This window comes from Apodemus sylvaticus, chromosome 9 (genome assembly GCF_947179515.1).
Source record: "Apodemus sylvaticus chromosome 9, mApoSyl1.1, whole genome shotgun sequence".
Lineage (NCBI taxonomy): Eukaryota > Metazoa > Chordata > Mammalia > Rodentia > Muridae > Apodemus > Apodemus sylvaticus.
The window spans coordinates 3,491,448-3,515,225 of record NC_067480.1 but is presented as its reverse complement, the minus strand read 5'-3'; the positions used below and the strand labels follow the sequence as shown (position 1 = coordinate 3,515,225).

General features: G+C 38.9%; 1 protein-coding gene across 1 annotated transcript in view; it reads left to right on the top strand.

Annotated features, from left to right (window-relative positions):
• Dlgap1 (DLG associated protein 1) overlaps positions 1-23,778 on the top strand; it is an 865,098-nt gene that overhangs the window by 163,831 nt on the left and 677,489 nt on the right. The gene's annotated exons all lie outside the window — the stretch shown is intronic.

The window sequence follows — 23,778 nt, the reverse complement described above, 5'->3', positions numbered from 1 at the left end:
ACATGGGACTGCCATCATGGATGGTGATTTGAATGTTGTATGTTTGCTATAAAGCAGATCATGAACTGATAATAATGGATTTTACTTTCTCCTTACTACCTGTAGCCTAGTATACTCCCATTAGTCCATTTCCCTATTGTTTACATTTTATAGTATAGTGAAGGTGGTGCCTAGCTGATTGGATGTTTTCAAAAAATACTGACTATTGACTCATGATTTGAGTTATGTAGACCAGCAGTATCTATGTATAACCAATAAGACCTGGTCTTGACAGGTATAGCAGGGGATCACTCAGAAAGTGGTAAGATGATATTTATTCAGGATACAGTTTTGGTTTATACTCTGCTGAACACTTTACTTACTTTACTTGATTATGTAAACAATGCTAAGAGCTTGATTTTATGCCCAGTTTCCAGAATGTAAAGTAGGAGAGTGGAGAATATATAATTTGACGAGGGCCATGGAGCTAGAAATTTGTAGAGCCATGTTGTATGACGTCACTCCTGGGAGGTGTGACTAAGCATCCATTCATCCTGGATAGGGACTGATGACAGAGCACAGTACAGATGCCATTAAAGCCTGGCACCATCAGTACATTTTATTAGAGTTAGTTACAGGAGTATGAGAGGACGTTACTTATTGGAGCAGAAATATCTCAAAGACAGATGCATCACCAAAGCACACCCAAGCATGGGTGACAGCTCACAAAAACTGGGAACCTGGTGCATGCCAAACAAACTGCCGGCAGTTTCCAGAGGTTATGCAGTGTCCTTCCCTGTAGTTCAGTTGCTCTGAACCTCTCCCAGGCAGCTGGACTGGTCTTGGCTTCTCCCAGGTGCAGCACTTTGTCTAGCTTTCCTTCTGCATCTTTGCTCTTTATATGTCCTTTGAGGGGATATAGCTTAGAGCATCTGGAACTTCAGGGACTTCCTGAGCTTGACAAGTATACCCAGAAGTACTGTACGGTTAAACTTCCCCTTACAAAACCCAATTGTTTCAACTCTTTTCTAGAATACAGTGTCTTAGCTGAATTTCCTTCAAAATGGAAGGTTTTAATCTCAGATATGACACCTATACAGGAGAGTACTAGCTCATTTACTATTGGAGATCCTTCCCTTCATTTTAAAAAAAAATATTTATTTGTTTATTTATTTACTACTTATTCACTTTACATCCCACCCACTGCCCCTCTCCTGATCACCCTCTTCACCAAAACTTCCTTCATTTCCCCCACTTCTCCTCTGGGAGGATGGGGCCCCTCTAGGTATCCCCCCCAACCCTGACACTTCAAGTTTCTGCAAAGCTAGGTGTTTCCTCTCCCACTGAAGCTAGGCAAGGCAGCCCAGCTAATAGAACATATCCCATGTACAGGCAACAACTTTTGGGATAGCTCCCATTCAAGTTGTTTGGCACCCACAAGAAGGCCAAGCTGCACATCTGCTACACATGAGCATGGAAGCCAAGGTGCCCTTCATTTTTTCACCCATCCATGTGTCTCTGTTACTACTCTGTCTCTATACCCACACACTGTTAGATCTTACACTGTCTCACTTCCTGTTCTAGCCATTCATTACTCTCATGGAGAACCAAAGCATGATTACAACCCTGGCAGCAAAATTCAACTCAACATTGCCAATGTTTGTTGAGACTCACGTAAAAATAAGGCACAGGAGCACTATTAATCCACTGGGAACCACACATATCCAACTAAGCTACTGTCATGTAGGGGTTGCTAGGACTCTGTGTAGACATTTTGGAGCCATAAGGACAAGGCGGATTCCAGGTGTTTGCCCCTCACCATTGGATGCCACAATGAGGCCCTGTATCTTCCCACTCTCTCTGCCCAGCAAATGCTGTCCCAAAGCCTGAGACATTCTCGCAGCACCTACATGGGTAAGTGTTAAATAACCTGGAAGTCATTTTACCTGGACATGTGACATTGCAGATGTGGTCAGACGTGGAAGAATGCATATATTGTGCTCGATTGATGGATATTTTCAGAATAGTGAATGGGAAGTATCCTATGTAAAGCTGTTCAGAATGGGTGGATAGAAAGCTTTGAATGTTATGTCAGAGGCAATTCTATATCCATAGATTGACAAGGGAGATAGTTTATGTTCCAGGTGGAAATAAAAAGAGAGAGAATGCAAAAGCCTCCAGTGTTCTGCTGCTTGAAACCCATGGGATTTATGTGCTGCAGATTTTCTTACAGCTTGAGATGAGGGACGTGGGATGGGAACAAATAATTCTATTAACATCACACTTAAGAACACATGCTTGTCGTAAGGCCGTGCTTTACTCATCCCCAAAGATAGAATATTAGAGTGCTGGTTTATTCACTGTGCTAAAACATAACCTTCTCTCAATGAACTTTTTAGTTGCTCCTTCCTAGGAGTGCCAGAAGTCTCCTAACACCAAAGTAAATTAAGTACATGAGGTAGAGATGTGTTACTTTGAAATGATTTTTTTTTCATAAATGCTTGGATTTTCTCTTTGGTGGAGGATGGTGGGGTAAGGGAGAGGCATGGGAAAGAAAAGGGTGGGTCACAGATTGGCTGCAAAAACTCCTAAAATACCAACTTATTCATCATGACCATTAATACTTTTCCGAAGTTAGAACTTAGTATCCCTCAGCAGAAGAGTGGATGCAAAAAATGTGGTATATATACACAATGGAGTACTATTCAGCCATTAGAAACAATGAATTCATGAAATTTTTAGGCAAATGGATGGAGCTGGAGAATATCATACTAAGTGAGGTAACCCAGACTCAAAAGGTGAATCATGGTATGCACTCACTAATAAGTGGATATTAACCTAGAAAACTAGAATACCCAAAATATAATCCACACATCAAAGGAGGTACAAGAAGAACGGAGGAGTGGCCCCTTGTTCTGAAAAGACTCAGTGAAGCAGTATAGAGCAAAATCAGAACAGGGAAGTGGGAAGGGTTGGGTGGGAAAACAGGGGGAGGGAAGGGGACTGATGGGACTTACGGGGAGTGGGGGGGTCTAGAAAAGGGGAAATCATTTGAAATGTAAATAAATATATCAATAAATTAAAAAAAGATATTGAATCTGTATTCAGGGAAACAATACAATCTTTGCCAACACAAACACAACTTTTGCCAATCCAAAAACACCTCTTACCCCTGAAGACTGAGCAAAAACATTTTTTTTTTCTGAGCCATATATGAAGGACTATTGGCCCAGGACTGCAGACTCAAGTTGCCTTAAATATGTCCCAAAGAGGAAGTGAATACATGAACCATTGTCATCACAAAACAAAGGAAACTCACAAATCAAGGTGTTTTCCAGACACTTTGGTAGGAGTATCAGAGGCAGATTACAGAAAGATGGGGGAGTCTTATAGATATTGTCTGATAAGTCTTCAATTTTTTTATTTTTTATTTTTTGGTAGAAGCAAACCTTCTGCAAAGCAAATGCATTCAATGTTGTTTGGAAATAGTTTAAATAGTTAAATGTTTTGTTTTGTTTTTTTAACAGAAAGTAGTTCTTACTGTTATTATTTTAAGTGTGTGGAATTGAATATGTAACATCAAGATGAGGAACAGATGAATTTGTCTATCCCTTCACCCCTTCACCAAGAGATGGGCAACTTTATTTCAAATTAAACTGACTATTTAACGCATATGGTTGGTCATGCTTCTTCAAATGTGGCAACCAGACAAACCAGCATTAATGAACTGTGTATGTGGACTTAACACATCCTTCTTTCTTGGAAAGTGACCCTATGTCAGCTCACTGCTTTTTGCCAGCTTGCTGTGTGTAGAGAATACTGGTGCTTTCTGAGGACAGGGATCATAATGAATCCAAGTCTAGATGTCAGTATAGACCTTCCAGTATACTCAGGCCACACCCCCTTTCCCTCTGAAATGCTGTGTGTTGTAGCCACACAGTTACCTAGATGAGGAAGTGGGGGACACATGCAGCTCAGTGGTAGACAGCTAAATGAGAAGGCAAAAGGCCCGAGGTTGGATTCTCTGCACTAAAAATAAATAAATGAATGACCACATTTCAGAGCTGTTCGTTACAGAGGAGACTGTATGTGGGCTTCTGTGGACCAGGTCAGCCAACGTGGAAGACAAACAGTGCTGCAGACTGTCGCTCTGGGCCTCTCCCATGCTGTGTTTGTTTCTATCCCATGCCAATCCTACTGGCGCTATAACCCATTACTTCTTTGGTTTCTATTTTTGAGCAAAGGGGAAACACAGTCCTTGAAATTAAATTTCACTTAACCTAATTTTTCTAATAAAAAAATGTGTGTGTGTATGTGTGTGTGTGTGTGTGTGTGTGTGTATTTAGACCCCAAGCCACATTCCTTGAAATATATTATTTCATAAATCACAAGGAAAATTTTACCCTAAAGATGTCATCAAAAAGCAATATTTATAAAGTATCTTTTTCCTCAAATTTTAATTAAGAAGAAATTAGTAATCAGTATTATAGTATTGGCAAATATGAACTGTGAATACAGTCTTTTAGGAAACTCATGCAAAAGAAAATGTTTATAATATTACAACATTAAGAGACTTGCTAAAATACAGCCTACTAATCTTGTTGATACACACCCACATGTACACACGTACCTGTACACATGTATACACATGTGTATGCACACAGAAACATGCACATGTATACATATATGTATATACATGTATACACACATATAAACACACACACACATGCATATACACACAAATATAAACATACCCATAAATACAAAGCTATGTTTAAACATCAGGAAGGAAAATAGGAAAAGTGGTAATCAATGAGCATATTCATAATTGATGAGTCTTTTGTATTTTTACTACTGTTTCTCTTTTCAAAAACACAGTATCCATTGATACTGTATAACATACTTCAATGAAATCCAAATGGTGACAAAGAGGATGGTTTTCACAGATTAACCATTTCTAATCACTCGAAACTATAGTTTGATCTCTGGCCATTCTGCTACGTTACTTGCACTAATTTTAGTTCGAGTCCACTAATAGAAGTAAACAACCATTTACAGTATTTATTTCATAATAGCAAACTAGCAGTGCTTTTCAAATTTTATTTTTATTTTGCAGATTTCATGTCTGCTTTGGGTGTTGACCACTCTCACGTCCCCCATTCTGAACACCATATAAATCCCCTCCACCCTAAACATTTCTTGTACAATATTGATTTTGTTCTATGTCCTACTAAGATGAACCAGAGCTGTCTGTGTGTTCACCTAATTGATCTTATCGGTGAGAGCCTAGTAGACGCGGCAGATGATGCACAACTAGAGAACAGGTCCCTGACCCAATCAGGATAACCTTAGCCAAAACGCCCAACAGTGGGGAGATGGAATCTTAAGAGACACCACCTCCAGTAGACAGACATGGGCCCCATTTGAGGAATGGAGACACCTACCCATCATCAAAAGTCTTGACCCAGAATTCTTCCTATCTAAAGGAAATTCATGAACAAAAATGGAGCGGAGACTGAAGGAAAGGTCATCCAGAGACTGGCCCAACCGGGAATCCATCCTATGGTCAGGCCCTAAACCCGACACCATTATTGATGCCAGGTTGTGCTTTCAGACCGGAAACTAGCATGGCTGACCTCTGAGAGGTTCTAAGAACAGTTGACTAGGACAGATGCTGATACTTACAACCAAGCATTGCTGTAATCTTTATGGAAGAGTTAGGGAAAGGATTAAAGGAGCTGAAGGGAGTGGCAACCCTATAGGAAGAACAACAACATCAACTAACCTATATCCCTCAGATCTCCCAGAGACTAAGCTACCAACCAAAGAGCATATGCATGTTGGTCTCAGACTCTCATTGCTCCCACTATGTATGTAGAGGAGAACTGCTTTGTCTGGCCTTAGTAGGAGAGGATGCACTTAATCCTGTAGAAACTTGATACCCCAGGGAAAGGAGATACTAGTGGGGTGAGGTGGAAGTGGTGTGTAGGTGGGTGAGTGGGGTTACACCCTCTTAGAAGCAAAGGGGATGAGGTATGGGGTGAAGAACTGGTAGAGGGGCAACCAGGAATTGGGACAATATTTGTAATGTAAATAACTAAAATAATTTAAAAAGAAGAAGAAGAGGAAGAAGAGGAGGGTGAGGAGGAGGAGGGTGAGGGAGGAGGAAGAAGAGGAAGAAGAGGAGGAGAAGGAAAAGGGGGAGGAGGAGAAGGAGAAGAAAGAGGAGAAGAAGAAGTAATAGTAGTAGTAGTAGAAGAGGTAGTAATAATAGTAGTATTAGTAGTAGTAGTCTTCATAGTCTTCATAGTCATAGTCGTCGTCGTAGTAGTTGTAGTAATGGTCCTTATACCCTCTGAGAATCTAGGTCTTCTTTGGCTGATGGTTGGTGGGACTGGCAGTGTGTGGACATAAGGCAGGTGTTTTGGGAATTAAGTTCTAGCAAGTTAGGTAACAGCTTTTCATAATCCTCCCACCTATCAGCCAGCTCTTAACATAACGTCCAGTCTCCTCTTCTGCAGTATTCCTGAGCCTTAGAGTGGGTGGGGTAGCTGACTCATGGAACCTAATAGGATGGCTTTTTATGTATTGTTTCAATTGCTCTTGGTAGCTTCAAGTATCTCTACTCTGACTAAAAACTGAGTCCTCTTTAGCAGTAAATGTAAAATGACCACGTATGTGTAAAACACAGCATGTACACACAGGTACACATCATACCTGGTAAGAACCCAAATTTGGAAAACTGATTTTCAGACCATTCAACTATTTTGATGTAACAAACCAAATAGTGTGCTTGGGTGAATGTCTAATCAAGAAAGTATTAGTCTTTCATAATTAAACAAAACCATACCTATATACATGATACCAAGTCAAATATAAAAATAAAATAAAATCCATCATTTTACAAGGCTCAGTAAAACTGTTTCAGTGCCTGTACTCTGTATTGATTGGTACAGAGACCTTTCTCACTCCACCTAATGTGCAATGAGTTTCAATAGCTACTCCATGAGAATTTTGTGTTCACTTACATTGTCTTACAGAGCACTGAGAGCAATACCCCCTTGTGTTCTCTGGCCCCAGTGTCATCATATATGCCACTGATGCTCCAGTCAGAGCCCTCTTAATTTCAATGTCCAGCATCTTAGCTTAACAGGCAATAGTTGCTCTGAAATGAAACCTCATTCCTGTGTCTGTCCCTCTCTTTACTAAGCGTTTGACTTTAAATTTTAATAACATAATCTGCATCCCAGTTCTTACTGTCAAGTGTTCATTCTCCTTTTAACAGAAACACAAAACACCCAGATCACTCCCCGAAGGGCAATTTGCATCCTGCTTCTACAAAGTTTATTAAAGATTGAAAAGAGGCCATAAAGTAGAAGACGTGCATGTTTTGTTTTCCCTGTTTGTGTTGTTATAGGAAAGTGCTGACTTCCTGCCTACAGTGCTCATATTAAAACAAGGCATCACTGGTCACCTGTTACCCTGTACACCTGCTGAGCGCTGATTGACAGATCAAGCATGTGACCACTCCTCTGTTTCTGTTCTCTTGGATTTTAATTTGTAAAATCAATTGTCACCCTTGGGTTCTTCAGCAGCATTCCTACTCTGGCAGTCTTTAGTGAATTATAAAAGATGTCATGACAGACTCAACTTCAGGCCTGCCATGACCATGAAGCAACTAGTAGAAGCCCTCTGCCTTCTCTGTCAGGGTGTCCTTTTCAACTGAATACTTCCTATTCAGCCATTGGCTCTTGCCAGCCTAGAAAGGAGGGCTGGTGATTCGATTTTATAGACTAGCTCAGCTAAAATCACTTTAAAAATGTTGAGTTCTGATACTCATATTCTTTAAGCAGTACCTATAAAATATATTTCCCCTGAAGTAATTTTTAATGACAAGTGCCTCTCCTTATTCCTTACTTATCCATTAATTTTTAGAAAATGTGTACTTGGTATTGTTCTATTTTCCTTACTGCTGTGAAAAAACACCATGACCATGGTCAACATGGGAAAGAAAGGGTTTACTGGCTTAAACTTTTAGGTCACAGTCCACAATTGAGGGAATTCAGGGCAGGAACTCAAGGTAGGATCTGAGGCAGAAACCACAAAGGAATCTGGCTTACTAGCTGACTCCCAGACTTATGCTCTGCTAGCTTCTTATTCAACCCAGGCCACCCAGCCTAGGAATAGGGCCACCCACAGTGGGTGAGGCCTCTCTTGTCTCCTAAGCCTTGCCCACAGACCAATCTGATTTTGACAACTTATCAGTGGAGATTCCCCATTCCTTGGCTCCATGTCAAGCTGATAGCTGAACATATCTGGGGCAATTCCTACAAGTATTAACTAATAAAAATAGAAATATTTGAAGTGGCCTTCACTCACATTTTCTGATAACAAAAGTAGAGCGAGCAGGAACCTGGTAGCACTTAGGGGCAGGCCAAATCCCAAGCAATAGATGGCCAACACAAAACAAACTCAGTGGTACTCTTACAGACTTTTTATTCTCGTACTGCATTCTTTGAAAAATTTTTTCTCTCTTACTGGCCTTGCTTGTTGTCTTAGTCAGGGTTTCTATTCCTGCACAAACATCATGACCAAAAGCAAGTTGGGGAGGAAAGGGTTTATTCAGCTTATAGTTCTGCATTGTTGTTCATCACAAAAGGAAGTCAGGACTGGAACTCAAGCAGGTCAGGAAGCAGGAGCTGATGCAGAAGCCATGTTCCTTACTGGCTTCCTTCCCCTGGCTTGCTCAGCCTGTTCTCTTATAGAACCCAAGAATACCAGGCCAGGGATGGTACCACCGACAAGGGACCCTCCCCTCTTGATCACTAATTGAGAAAATTCCACACATCTGGATCTCATGGAGGCACTTCCCCAACTGAAGCTTCTTTCTCTGTGATAACTCCAACCTGTGTCAAGTTGACACACAAAACCAGCCAGTTCAATTGACCCTTTGTTAACGTGACACACAAACACATCACTATTAAGCCTCAACCCTTACTTTCTTATTCATCCCCAAGATCTAAATTACTTTAAAAGTCCCACAGTCTTTACATATTAAAAGTTCAATCACTTTAAAATGTCCAATATCTTTATAATTCAAAGTCTTTTAAAAATTCAAAGTCTCTTAACTGTGGGCTCTACTAAAATACTTTATTCCTCCAAATGGGAAACTTATCAGGACACAGTCACAACCAAAAGCAAAACTCAAACTCCAATGGTTTAATGTCTGGGATCCAACTCACGATCTTTTTTCCACATTGTCTTCTACATTTCCCTGTAATAAAGGATGCAGAACCAGATTCCTTCAGGATTCATTTGGCTTTCCAAATGCATCTTCCCTCTAAATGTGACAAGTTAATCATCCTTCAAAAATCTGGCTACTTACACTCAAGCTACCCTAGGACTTTTGAGAACCATGCCATCACTGGTTTTCCCTTAGAAGACTGCCTTCCTGCCTCACATTTTCTTTATCTCCAAGAATATTTTGTGTTAGTCTTTTGTCTCTGCTACATTGTGCCTTCTGCTCCACCACCTCTTGTTCCTGCCCTCACAGATACTTCTCTCCATTGATCCTGTTCTCCTTAGATCAATTCTCAGAGTTGTAGGCACAGGAATATCCTCAGGCATGTGAGCTTTAATTTCCACATCCCTTCTGACTTGTTATAGCTGTGCTCAATGTCTCTGTATTTACTTACACAGGAAGCATCTAAGATTCCCTTTGTCCCACTGTGTCTAGTAGTAATGTGTCCTCCAGTAGTCTAGGTCACAGACATCATGTCAGGACTTACAAGAGTTAATCTGACACCTAAGAAGCTGTCACAATGATGTGAATCCACCTCCTTATTGTAAGTGCTGATCAAGGCAGCCACCTGGCTATCAGAACTATTCCTGGAGTTTACTTGTAAAACTTCCAAAGATAAGCATCAACATCATGTGCACAAATCCTGCTACTACCATGCAGGAAAAGCTGCAGTGGAACCCATGAGACCTATACCTACAGAATTAAAATCCACAACCTACCCCAGGTTCACGGACACTAAACTATAGCTTCTGTGTCCAAATTCAAGCACTGATAAGCCTGTGTCAGGAAGCCTATCACTTATCCTGATTCCACTCCCATTGTTGTGGTTTGTTTCCTGTGTACCCTTCTCTAGCCCTGCCTGCAGGCAGCTGATTCCTCTAGGAAGAGAGGGGATGTTGCCTGTGCTGCTAAAGGGCTTCTCTCTTTGGAGATGACTGCACTCAGCCTTTATTTGGAACCGTTCATTCACTGGTGCATTTGAACATCACAGTTGGTCTCTCAGTGTATCCCTTTATGCTCACGTCCAAACTCTAGTCCTCCTTAAAATTCCCTTGAAGTGTCCATCAGGACCCGTGTTCCTTTCATCAGACAAAAGCATGTTTCTCAGCAGTTAGGATATGGTCATGTGTTGGGAATTAAACTTACCAATTTCATTAAAGATAGCATTTCTATTGATTTCCTTAAGTTAAATGGTATACAAGTCTCAGAATGATGTCTCAGAAAGTCTGTTGATGAATTAGCTCTTCACGATCATATGTGTGTGTTGTGTCCAGGCCTGTAATGAATCATCTATTTATGATCATGTGTGTTTTGTGTCAAAAGATTCTTAATCCCAAACTTTCTTCTCTCCAAACTTGCATTGCAAACCCTCAAGATAAAGATGAATTTTCTACTCCAGTTTAAATGTTTCCTCCAAGAGTCATTAGAAATTGACCACCTAGAAATATATAATGAATTTTTTTTACCAGTATTGTCAGTTCTTGGCACTTTCTATTTCATATTTTCCTTAGCCCTTTATGCTCTAGTTGTCAGTCACTCATTAGCTATTATGTTAATCATGCCAGTTCAAGATGTCAAAGTAAATCTAGTATTTTTGCTACATAAAGCCTTTTAAAATACATTAAGTCACATACAGTTCCCAAGCCTCCCATTTTACATTGTTAGAGGCCACTTTAGCTTAGAAAGCCTATCTTGTATATAGTTTCCATCTTGTACTGGGATGAATTCTAGGAAACACCTAAATTCCCAGAAACCACTTCTGTCCTCAGATCCCCTCCCACATGATCTTATACCACAATATTTTACACTTGCTTTGTTGTTCACTACCCAGTCAGGACTGAAACCTAGTAGCTGCTAAGGAGGCTCTTGTTGGCTGCTTTTGATCCAGGCTTAGTTGTCAAGGAAGCCCTCTGAGGTATTTGAGGACAGGTAGTAACTCACTTATGGTGCCAGGTATGAAAGACAGGCAGAAAGATACAACATGCATGTTCAGATTGATTGCCCTACCCTTAACACTACATAAGGTGAGAGAATTTCTTTTTTTTTCTTTTTTTTTTTCTTTAAAAAGTTGCTCTGTCCTATCTCCTGCTGACTGGGTTTGGATCCCAATCCCAGCCTTCTCCATGATAAATCAGCTTTTTGAATAAAGAAATTTCTGTCAGCTCAAATTTGGTTTTCATGGTGGATTTTCTCCAAATTCTCCGACCCTAACAATATGATAACCTCTCCTTTTCATCTTTCATGTCTCAGGCTCTCAGTAATATCTCCTTTACTTTAAGCATATTTTATCTCAACAATGCCTATTTGAGAACTGACTCAAAGAGTCTCAGCTGCCCAGACAGTTATTGCTCTTTGCTATTGAGGTGACTGCTCTTCGTTGGGTGCACACCATCATCCTAATATTTCATTAATTCCCATTGATAATTACACGAACACTAAACCCATGTCCATCCCTAATGCTTATAACATTCACTCTGTCAGAACAAGCTTCCCAGGTCCCATATGGGTGGACTTGACAAGTTAAACAAACGGATCTGTGTTTTTGAGACTGAAGTGTTGCCAGATGATGAAATTGAGACAAGATCATCCAGACCATCCATTACGGTGTTTGCTAACTTACGACATATTTGCTGTTGTCAACTGCATAACTTTTATTTATTCATTTGTTTACATTTCATGTACTATCCTCCTTTCCAGTCTCTCCTCCAAGAACCCCCCCATTGCCTCCCCCTTTCCTTTGTCTCTAAGAGGGTGCTCCCCACCCACCCACCCTCTCCTGCCTCAATCCTCTAGCATCCCCCTCCTCTAGGGTATCAAGCCTCCACAGGACTAAGGACCTCTCCTTCCACTGAAAAGGCCATCCACTGCTACATATATAGCAAGAGCCATGGACTAGCCCATGTATACTGTGGCTGGACGTTTACTCCCTGGGAGCTCTGAGGGGTCCAGATAATTGATATTGTTGTTTTTTCTACGGAGTTTCGATCCCATTCAGCTCCTTTGGCCCTTTCCATAATGCTTCCATTGGGGTCCCCAGGCTCAGTCTTAGTCAGATGCTGGTAGAGCCTCTCAAAGGACAGCCATACCAGGATCCTGTCTGCAAGCAAATTGCACTCTGAGTCAGATGTATGCTGCCAGGGCACAGGGAACTGTGCTTGCTGTTTCTTCTCTTTTTACTCCCAGGAGAGTAAATCCAGTTGTTGCTTGCATAAAAGAACCCTTCTCTTCTGTGTAGAAACTAAGAAAAGCTACCTTAATGGATACAAGGACTTGTTAACACTTTCAAGTCAAATATTTCCTTGAAGATCCAGGGTATTTCAGTCTTCACACTCCTCACTGGAATGCTGTTGGTACAGAACCTGCCCCAGTTGTGTTGCTCAGTGAAGTTGGAAGGGAAATTAGGAGTGTCCATAAGATGGTCTCAGTGTCACACACTTTTAATTTACTCTTCATAATGATGGATTTATGAGAATTGGTCATCATTGGGTACCTGTCCATCCTGTCCTTATTTTCAAGAACCATTGTATTACAAAGATTTTTAATTGTTTTTTTTGTTCTTTGAGACAGTGTACAATATATAGGTTTAGTTGACATAGAGCCCATTAAGTAGACCAGGCTGGTATCAAACTCATAGAGATTAGCCTGCCTCTACATCTGGAGTGTTGTGGTGAAAAGTATGACTCGTTTTGTTTTATTTGTTTGTTTATTTATTTTACAAAAATACATCATACAGCAGTGAAGAATACTGCACATTTGTGTTGATTTTTGCTTCTGTCTATAGGTATTGCTTTTTGTCAGCCTGGTCTCAGATTTATAATCCCCCTGCCTTAGCCTCCCCACGTAGGATTACAACCATGTGGCATCACATCTTACCCTCTCTGAAATGCTGATATAAAGTTTCAGAATCTTTGTAATAATACAGTATTTATAACAAAATGGAATGATTTCTTAGAGTTCATCACACAGTCTGCATTTCTTTTATTAAGTAGATTTGGATTTGGCATCTCTGTATCCCAGTCTTTCAGCTTTGTGCACATTGGGATTGCAGATGTGAACCACTGTGTCCAGCTAAACCACCTTATTTCATGTGTTTTACTCAAAGAAAACCTGCTCCTTGGTATACTGAATATAAGTATAACAACTGACTATAAATATATTGCCTTAGTTAGGGTTTTCTATGGCTGAGACACAATGACCACAGCAACACTTATGAAGAAAAACGTTTAATTGCGGTTCAGTTTTGCGGTTCAGTCCATCATTTTCGTGGTGGGAAGCATGGCAGCATGCAGGCAGACAAGTTGCTTGGGAAATTAGCTGAAAGTTTTACATATAGACTGGCAGACAACAAATAAAGAGAGTGACACTTGGCCTGGCTTGAGCCTTGAAACCTCAAAGCTCATCCTCAGTGGCACACTGCTCCAACAAGGCCACACTTACTCCAACAAGGCCACACCTCCCAATAGTGGTGCTACCTATGAGCCTCAGGTGGCCATTTCAATGAACCCATCGCATAGAGGTACACATTTATATTTACATATATTTCATATATATAGGTGTCTCTGTTATTCTCAAGAAAATTAGCAACTGAGTTTGGTAACTTTTAGCAAAGTCCAGGTATATATGCTACTGATAATTTGCTCTCCTCTCTATGACTCATGCCAGAACAAGTCAGTTAGGTGGACAATATTTTAAGGAATTTGAAGGCAAACTAATTTAAAAATCCATAGTACTAAGACTCTTATACATCTCTGACTTTTATATTGCACATCAATAGCTGCCTTTTCAACATCCATTTAGTCATAAATATTCATAAATACTTGGACATGCTGGCTATGATGGTTAACAGTGATTTGTTAATTTGACAGGATCTAGTCTCACTTGGGACACAAGCTTCTGGAAATGCATTTGCAGGATTATCTATATTAAGTTACTTGTAGAAGGAGACTCACTTTGTAGACAGGATCACTTATGAGTGGTATGTTTGGGGGAGGCAGTATCCTGGCCTCAGTTGAAAGGAGAAAGTAGGATGACCATTAACATTTTTTTAATTTATTTATTTTCTATATTCTTTGTTTACATTCTAAAAGCTTTCCCCTTTCCCAGTCCCCCGCCCCTCCATATGCCCCATAAATCCTCTTCTCTCCATCCATTCTCCTATCTTTCCCCCTCCCTTTTCTTTGTCCTGGTACTCCCCTACAATGCTGGATCAAGCCTTTCCAGGATTAGGGCCCTCTTCTTCCTTTTTCATGGGAATCATTTGATATGCCATTAACATTCAATACCCTCTATGGCAACAGATAAAATATGACCAGTCACCAAATCCCTACCACCATGGCTTCATACACAAACCATTTCATTTTTAGGTCACTTTGTAGTATGATCAGTCCCAGCAATGCAACAGACAACTAATATAGTGGCTCAGTGATGGAGTCACAGCACTCAGAAGACTGAGGAAGAAAATAACTGCAAGTCCTAGGTCACCTTGAGCTACATAATGAATTCCGGTCTAGTCTAAACTACAGAATCAGACCCTGTTTCATATACACATAAACCTATATATTAAATGTTACTATTCAACTTGTACAACTTGATTGGAATGTCAGCTGATAAAATATTAAAGGAGTAAGAGTTTAGACTGATTGTTCATTCTAAAATTAGCAGCGACAATTGTTAAGATATAACCAACTACAATTTTCAGGTTAAACATAATTTTTTAATTTTTATTAGGAACACAAAGAAAGAGGAAAATGGACTTGTGAAAAACTCAGAGGGATAAGTTAATAGGCATAATTTCTTTAGGAAATTTTAAAGAACTATTTATCCAACATAAGCAGGTATCAAAGTGTTTCTTATCAGTTGTCTGTGCTTGATACTAAAAAATCCACAAGTGTATGGCATAGTTATTGATTACTGGATCTTGCTAGTAGTTGAGGGGTTATTGTTCATTAGTATTTATAAAGAAGTATGAGAATATGGAGTGGAAAGAGAAGGGTCAGTGTGGAATTGTGGGGACTCGGTACCTGTCGATCACACACATACATATATGATTTCTTCATCGACTTTTGCTCCAACACTAGAACAGTGATGCTGCCCTTGTCTTTAGTAGATGCATATTAGATGGATTAATAAATAATTGCCACTTGAGTTTCTTATTGGTTAAATCTTAATAAAGAAATTGGTGCTTTGAAAGCTCAGAAAGACTCATACCTGTTTTTTCTTAATATTAAAATCTAGTTAGATGATATTAAGAAGTTTTTCATCACTGCAAATGTGAAATGTATGTTAAGCTAAATAGACACCAATAACTAGTATGCCGTATATGCACCTAATCCTCAAAAGACTTGAGGCCCCAGGGAGTAGGAAGGCATGGTGAGGTGGGGGGTGGGGGGTATCTTCTTAGAGACAGGTGGGAGCATGGGACAGGGAATGGTTTGGGGGCACAGACTGGGAGGGGGATAAAATCTGGACTGTAAAAAGGGCTTAAAAGTGACCCATGGCTCCAGCTGCATATGTATCAGAGGATGGCCCTGGTGGACATCAAAGGGAAGAGAGGCCCTTGGTCCTAAGAAGGCACAATGCCCCAGTATAGGGGAATGCCAGGACAGTGAAGCGGGAGTGGGTGGGTTGGTGAGCAGGGGGAGGGAGGATAGGGTGTTTTTCGGAGAGGAAACCAGGTAAGGAAATAGCATTTGAAATGTAAATAAAGAAAATATCTAATTAAAAAATATTTTTTAAAAATCAATTTAGTATTTTGATATAACTGAAAAGAAACTCAGAACATCAAGACACAATGATATCTTAGTAAATAAATAGGATCTTTGGCTAAAAATCTGGCATACATAGAACTCCCTGGTCCTGAAAATGCTTGTTCCAGTCTTGTAGGAGAATACCAAGACAGAGAAGTAGGAGTGGGTTGATAGGAGAATGGGCGGAGGGAAGAGGGCTTAGGGAACTTATAGGGAGGGGGGGACTGGGAAAGGGAAAATCATTTGGAATGTAAACATAGAATATTGAAAATAAAAAATTATAAAAAATAAATGAATAAATAATTAAATAAGTAAAAAGAACTCAGATTTTTAAGATAGTAAGATGAAATAACACCAATAAAATTAAGTATGATGAATAGTAAAGGATACGAAATAAATGAGCATAAGATACTGGATTATTGTACTGAATTCAGTGAATCTTTATTGTTAAACTGGTAGATTTGGTAGAAAAAATAGCAACTTATTTCACATCCTCTCTGCAATATTTAGGATATTCAACACATTTCAGTCACTGTCACAGTAGAAGATATCAGAACACGTGGGTTTGTTGAGAGATGTAGACAGATAAAGTAACTTATTCTATCTTTAGTTATGTCTGCATTTTACTCATACATTTTATTACTAGAGCTAAGTTTAATCAACATTTTATTTTATAAAACCTGCACAATCTTTCCCATTGGAGAAAGTAAGACTTATTTTTACTTCTTCTAAATATTCAAGTGTCTGGGAGGTGGAAAAACCTAAATTACTTGATGTATCTTCAATGCCCAAGGCAAGGATGTTGGCAAATAAGAATGGATGCCAGTGCTAATTTTCTTCTTATTCATTTTTCTTCACCGAATGTGGTAAAATAAAACTTTAAATAATTCCATTTTATGATGTTCTCTCATCTATGTCAACAGCTCAACCATAAGCTCATGATTTCATGGAAGAAAATTTAATTCCAATACTTGCACAGCTACTAGAATGCACTAAGTACCTACCTACATCCAGCTCTGCATTTCCTACCTTGAAGCTGGATCATCAGATTCCCCTTTCTCTCCTCCTTTGTCTTTACAAATGGCTGCTCCCAGAAGAGTTCCAGCTTATCCACAGGGAAAAGTGGAATACTATGCACCGTTTATGTCTTCACACTCTTTGAGGAAGAGATGTGCTTATAAGGATTATTAATGCTTCTTAAATATAACCCCTTGAGAACAGAGGCACCATAATGGTGGGAAAGGAACATTTCCATGTACATATTTAATCCATTTGACATGGCACATTTTCAAGCTATGGGCTGGTTGGTTGGTTGGTTGGTTTGTCTTATTGTAAATCCCATTATCCTTCTGTTACAGCATCCACCACCACATCTAGCTATAGCATTCAAAATGAGAACATTGTTATCTATTACAGTGTAACAAAGGAGAATGACAAAGACACAAAGGAAAAAAATCTATTTCTTCTCCTAACAGAGACTGAATAATCCTGAAGTCCAGCAAGCCTTTACCTGCTGATCATCTCCCTAAGCCAATCTCTGTTCAACAGCTCATGGGAAGAAAATCTGGCAAAAGGCTACAGTGGAAGCTGTAGAAATGGAAATGTTCCTTTACCCTGTGGTAGCCCAGCAATTGAACTGCTAAAACAAACTGCAATAGACAGGTTAGCATGGGAAAGACATGCAAGTTATTGCCTTCAAAGAGGCATCATGATAAAAGAGAGAACTTAATGAGCCAAAAGGCTTGAAGTTTATATGTGCCCACAGAGGGGTAGGTGAAGAGAGGAAGAAATTTTTAAGAAAGAGCAATGGATATTTAGGGGTAATAAATGGACCCAAAGAACAGATAAGAATGGGTATCAAAGGTCATCTGGGTATTGGCTGTAAGATAACTCCCAAAGTTCTTGAGTTGACCTTTATTGTTTAATGAAATTATGGGGAGGGAACTTGATTAAATGAGTCTCTTGTGGGAAAGCTAGACTTAGATGAGGGATTTTGAGAGAAAGCTTCTTCTTATGGAGAGGAGGACAAAGAGTGTGGGAAAAGAGGCTTAGGTGGACATGTAGCCCTTGAAGCTGCTTCTTTTTTTAATATTTTTATTTTCTATATTCTATGTTTACATTCCAAATGATTTCCCCTTTCCCAGATCCCCCCTCCCCATATGTCCCATAAACCTTTTCTCCATCCCTTCTCCAATCACCTCCCTCCTTTTTCTCTGTCCTTATATTCCCCTCCAATGCTAGATCAGTTTGCTTCTTTAGTTCAAGTGGGGAACTGTTTCTGAGCTCTAGCAGAAGAAATTAGCAGCAAATGGTCTATGCCCAAGAATTGAGAGTCTATGAAGAAAAGAACTTCACAACTAGTAGCTGAGCAACTAAGTCACACAACCAAATTCATAAAACATGAGCAGAAGAGTTTATCTCTTCAGTTCTGCCAGTGTAATATATGTGGAAACTCTGAGTTAAAATAATAGTGATAACAGCCCACAAAATAATTACTACTAAATGGCCCAAAGAGGATAAATGTAACAAATCTTTTATATAAGGTCTCTTCTGAAAAGTTCCTTAAATGTATAAAAGGAATATTTTATGGCTCATATACTATTCCATTAGACATCTTTCAGTGAGCATATGACATATATCTTCCCACATATAAAGCCTACACAAACTATTCTTACTTTGAGAAAATGTACTAATACACCTTGATTTCAAAGTAACAATGACATCTAAAAAATGATAAGAAAAGGAGCATGGAGCATAGCCATAGTGTAAAGACTCACAAACACACACACACACACACATACACACACACAAAGTACACACATGTATACACACAGCATACATGCGTGCATGCATGCAGAAAATTATTTTCTCTCTTCCAAAATCTGTTATAAAAATGTATAACTCTGTAAGGAAAATGTGGAAATCCCATGTCTTCCTTGCAGAAGATTTAGCATTGCTGAGTCACAAAGTTATGAATAATACCCTAGTCCCATCAGGATATACCCATGTTTCACCATCCTCTGGATTAGCTTCATGGAAAGCAATAAAAATACCTTTACTGAAAGGGAAAATCTCCCTACTATTTTGGTGACAGGATTCCAAAGTATTAAAGACAGGGAGAAACAGAGTGAGGCTGTAGTAGTAAAGAAGACATTTGGGAAAAGGCTCAGAGGAAGTTAGAGAATCCTTCCTAAGGATGTCTGAGGCAAGGGTGTCCCTGGATTTTGGAAACCCTGAGCAGGAGTGGGAACATTCTTAAAGTGGCTAGTGTGACTTGGATTGAGTGGGTACACAGAGCACTAGAGACACACAACAACTAGATATTTACAATAAAAATAATAAAGAATCTAATATCCATAAATATGTTTCGACAAAATCATTATTAAGTTCATTTGCAATCATTTCTCTAAAGTCTAGCATGTAGAAACTGGTTATAATGTATTATTGTATTAATTCACCAGTTTTCTAAATTAGATAGGTTTTATATTGGGAACAAAATCTTCATGAGATTTTTGTATTAAACTTTAAGGTATCCTTTAGTTCCATCTTACCAGTTTCTTGGACTTAAATGATCAGGGGAAGATTTTGGTCCCTGATAGCCATGATCAAACCCTGCCATATTGTCCAGAGAGCATATAGTCTAGTTGTATATTACTAATGAAGTTATTTTGTTAGTTTGATGCTTGTTATGATCAAGTAGACACCATTTTTATCTGTTGTCCACGGAGAGTTGTGTTCACTCAATGGGGGTTGAGGCATAGCTGTGGTACTTGCTGGCTGTCCAGGGTGATTAATAATAGAACTCTTCTAGAACCAACTGTGTGCTCAGCCACAAAGCAAACCTCAGTAACTGTAAAGGGAGAAAGAATGCAGAGAGTGTCCTGTGTTCCCTGTGTCTGGGCTAAAACTAGAAATAAGTGTAGAGTAACACTGGGTAATTCATAAATACATGGAAACTATGCCAGACTCTGTAAATAATTAATGGGTTGATAAATAAATCAAAAGGGGAAATCAGAAAATATGCTGAGCTGGGTGAAAGTGAAGAGGAGAGGTAGAGACAGAAACTGCAGACAACATTCACTGTCAAGGAATGAATGGCTGGGAAGACTTGAATTTAACCAGAGGGAAGTGTGAGATCAGGAGCTTCCTCACCTGGACTAAGGCAATGGTTGGTAAAACTCAAGTAAATCTAAAGGAAAGAAAAGAACCAAATGAATTTCTTTCATGTAAATTGGTGAAATAGAGAGCAGAAAAAGGGACTGACAAAACTGTGACTCTAAAAGATGCTTGATGTCAGAAGGCAGAAAAATTGTCCCAAACCAACCCTTATCAAGAACAAGAAGGAATCTCAAATTACTAAAATTAGAAATGAAAGTTCAGAGCATACTGGTTGATCTTTAGAAATCGTGAAGATTGTACTGCAGGAATGTGAACAGCTGTAAACACTAATAAACTGAATGGAATCCAAGGCGTCAGTTATTGACACAAGATGTTTAGTCCTCATCTCTTAGAAGCCTGCTCTTTCCCAACTAGAGACACTGAGAGGAGAGGCGGTGGGGAGAAGCTGGGAGGAATGCAAGAGGAGACAATGAGAGAAAAAATAATCTATTTTTAATAAAGAGGAAATTTTTTTAAAAAGACAAAATATAGCAACCAACACTATTAAAAGAAAAATATTGGCAAAGCGATGACACTGAATTCTGCAAAAGATTTTTTTCTTACATGTTGCACCTAACATGAGAACAGCAAGTCCTCCCAAACAATAGTTAAAATTGGAAGATTTGTACGTCAGTTGACACCATCAATTAAGTTAAAAAAAAATCACAAAACAGTAGAGAATATTAAAACTGTGTAACCGGTTAATATCTTCATCAAGAATATGAAGGAAAAAAACTGTTAAAATTCAATAATAAAACTTAAAAATTGGACAAGTTACTTTTCCCAAACAAGTTGGCAGGTGGCCTGTACATTCAAGACAAGACAGTCAGTATCATTAGTTACCAGGAAGATGCGAATCAAACCACAATTATATATTTAGTATCAACTATTAAATGAACTATTAAATGCCCTCATGATTTAGGGCGGGCAATTTATTGCATGAACCATCTCACTAGCCACCTTATGGATTTTGATGTATTCTTCTAAGTATTATAAACGGGGTTCTCTTGTGGCAGATTATAGATGAGAGGTCTTAGGAAACATTTTCACGCACTCTAATTAGGCAAATAATTATGCCATAAAATGACACAAATATGGCTGGAGAGATGGCTCAGCAGTTCAGAGCACTGGCTGCTCTTCCAGAGGTCCAGAGTTCAATTCCCAGCAATCACATGGTGGCTCACAACCATCTGTAATGGGATTCGATGCCCTCTTCTGATGTGTCTGAAGAGAGCTACATTGTATTCACATGCATAAAATAAATATATAAATCTTTTTAAATGACAAATATATATATATTTGTATAATAATGCTATCAATACCATGTATTACCATTAACACTATATTAATGATATAGAATCTTTGTGTATTAGTCAGATAACATAAAATTTAAATATGTTCTATACAGATCATGAGTCACAAATGAAGATCAAGAAGAAAACCTTCAATAAATACACACATCATATGTTCTTCACATTGGATTCTTTGATTTACCTGTTCACACTAGACTGTTCATTTTCACACTGTTTAGGAGTTAGAGGCAGACCTGGGTATTAGATGGAAATATGTTACATTGGGGGTATTCTCTGCTAACATTAGACATTCTTTTTTGATTTAAGTTCAAGTGAGGCATTATGACATAGAAAATATTACCACAATGTTTGTGAGCAAACAAGTTCTTGATGCCACAATTGTATCTGTTATTATTACTATTGTTACCCCTGTCACCCCTAGTTGGAAACAATGACACCCTGCCATTTATGAAGTGCCATGCCTGGAGCCAACTTAGTTTCTATTGGCTCATTTCTGATGTTCCTCCTATTTGGATCATGCATTTGAATTTTGTACAGCAGATCCTGCACAGAGACTCCCTGAGGATGAGTGTATGTTCATAGCAGCACACAAACATCAAAGAGACTCTCTGAGGATGAGTGTATAGTCATGGAGTGCTACACATAAACATCTCATGTGTATACTCTACCTACTCTTTTATTCCAACTGACTTTCTAAGTCACATATGTTTTCAATATATGAATACCCTATTTATCTAGCCATAAAATTCTGCCATCTTAAACTGTCCTTAATACAGCTATGAAGGAAAGAGAAATTAGTACAGAACTCGACTAGTAAAATTGGCAACATCTGTATTCCTTGTCATATAGGGCAGACATCTGTCTTCACAGAGATCCTGCAAAGTTTATGCATCATTGACGGTCCTTGATTTAATATTCATGATTATCTGTCTCTTCAGTCTCCATGTTCTTCCCAAGGTATATTAAGTCATTTCAGCATAATCAATACTGACATCATTGTGGGAGAAGCAGGAAGGGCAAAAGCAAAGGAAAATCATTGGATGAAGTCATTTCAAAGCACTAAGAAATAATCATGGAGTCAGGGCATCAACTATCACTACCTCCAAAGACCTTGAGAACTCTCACACTAATGAGTGGATGTGCCTAAACATCACACACACAAAAAAACAAGCTAATATAGTCAGAGATATTGACACAGGTCATATGAAGGAAATACCAAAGTTAAATCATGTTTGTTATGTAGAATCACCTTTGTATCCACAACTAACCACTGACCGAAATTAATATACCAAATAAATCTGTGCAGACATTTCCACTTATCAACATTTCATAACAAATACAACAGTTACTTCCATTGCACTCACATTGATTTAGATATTGAGAGTGATATAGAGATTGTTTAATGTGTATAAAAAGTATGTCCAGGTTATATTCCATTTTCTAACTGTACTTGGCCATCCATCAGTTTTAGAGACTACCCGTGATAGTCTTAAAATCAGTATCCCAATGATATAGAGGAAATAAGGCTATTTTTTTCAAGATATGAACATATGTAATGTTTAGTGGGAAGATTTATAGTGGGGTTGCTTAAATATTAATAACTGACCATTTATTGACTAACTATGATCTGGAGAATTCTCCCATTCATAAAATTAATTCTCAAATGCATGACACAGATGGTATGCTCTTTCACACTTGTCAATACATATGGAAAAATTTATATGACATTATCAAAAGTATAACCTCCATGAAAAGTTCCTTGTGAATGTCTTAAGTACAGGTTTCCAATCAGGGTTTCTCAGCAGTCTCTTGGCCTCTGTCCAGATCAATAAAACCAGGATTTCTAGAGATTGACTTGGGCTTGGTTCTGAGCTTGAGTTGTTTGTAAACCATCCCAAATGATTCTAGTGTCTGTTGAAGAAGTTTGGAAAAGGCTGCTAATAACAAAATAAATAAAAGAAGGAAGGGAGGGAGGGAGCAAGGGAGGAAGGAAAGGAAGGGGAGGGAGGGAGGAAAGAAGGGAGGAATGAGGATGAGGAAGGAAGGAAGGAATGGAGAATAGAATTTCCCCCAAAGACTTTGAACCACAGTCTACACATTTTAAACAAGAATGACATTTTGAATCAATGACTAAGAAGGAAAGGTACCTGTGAAGTCCTGTGTCTTAGCCTTAGAATACAATCCACAGGGAATGGAAAATTCCTCTAAGAGGAATTGTTGCTCAGAGCTCAAGAGTGGAGGGAAGAAATATGAAAAAGCCTTGGTGAACAGAAATAGTACT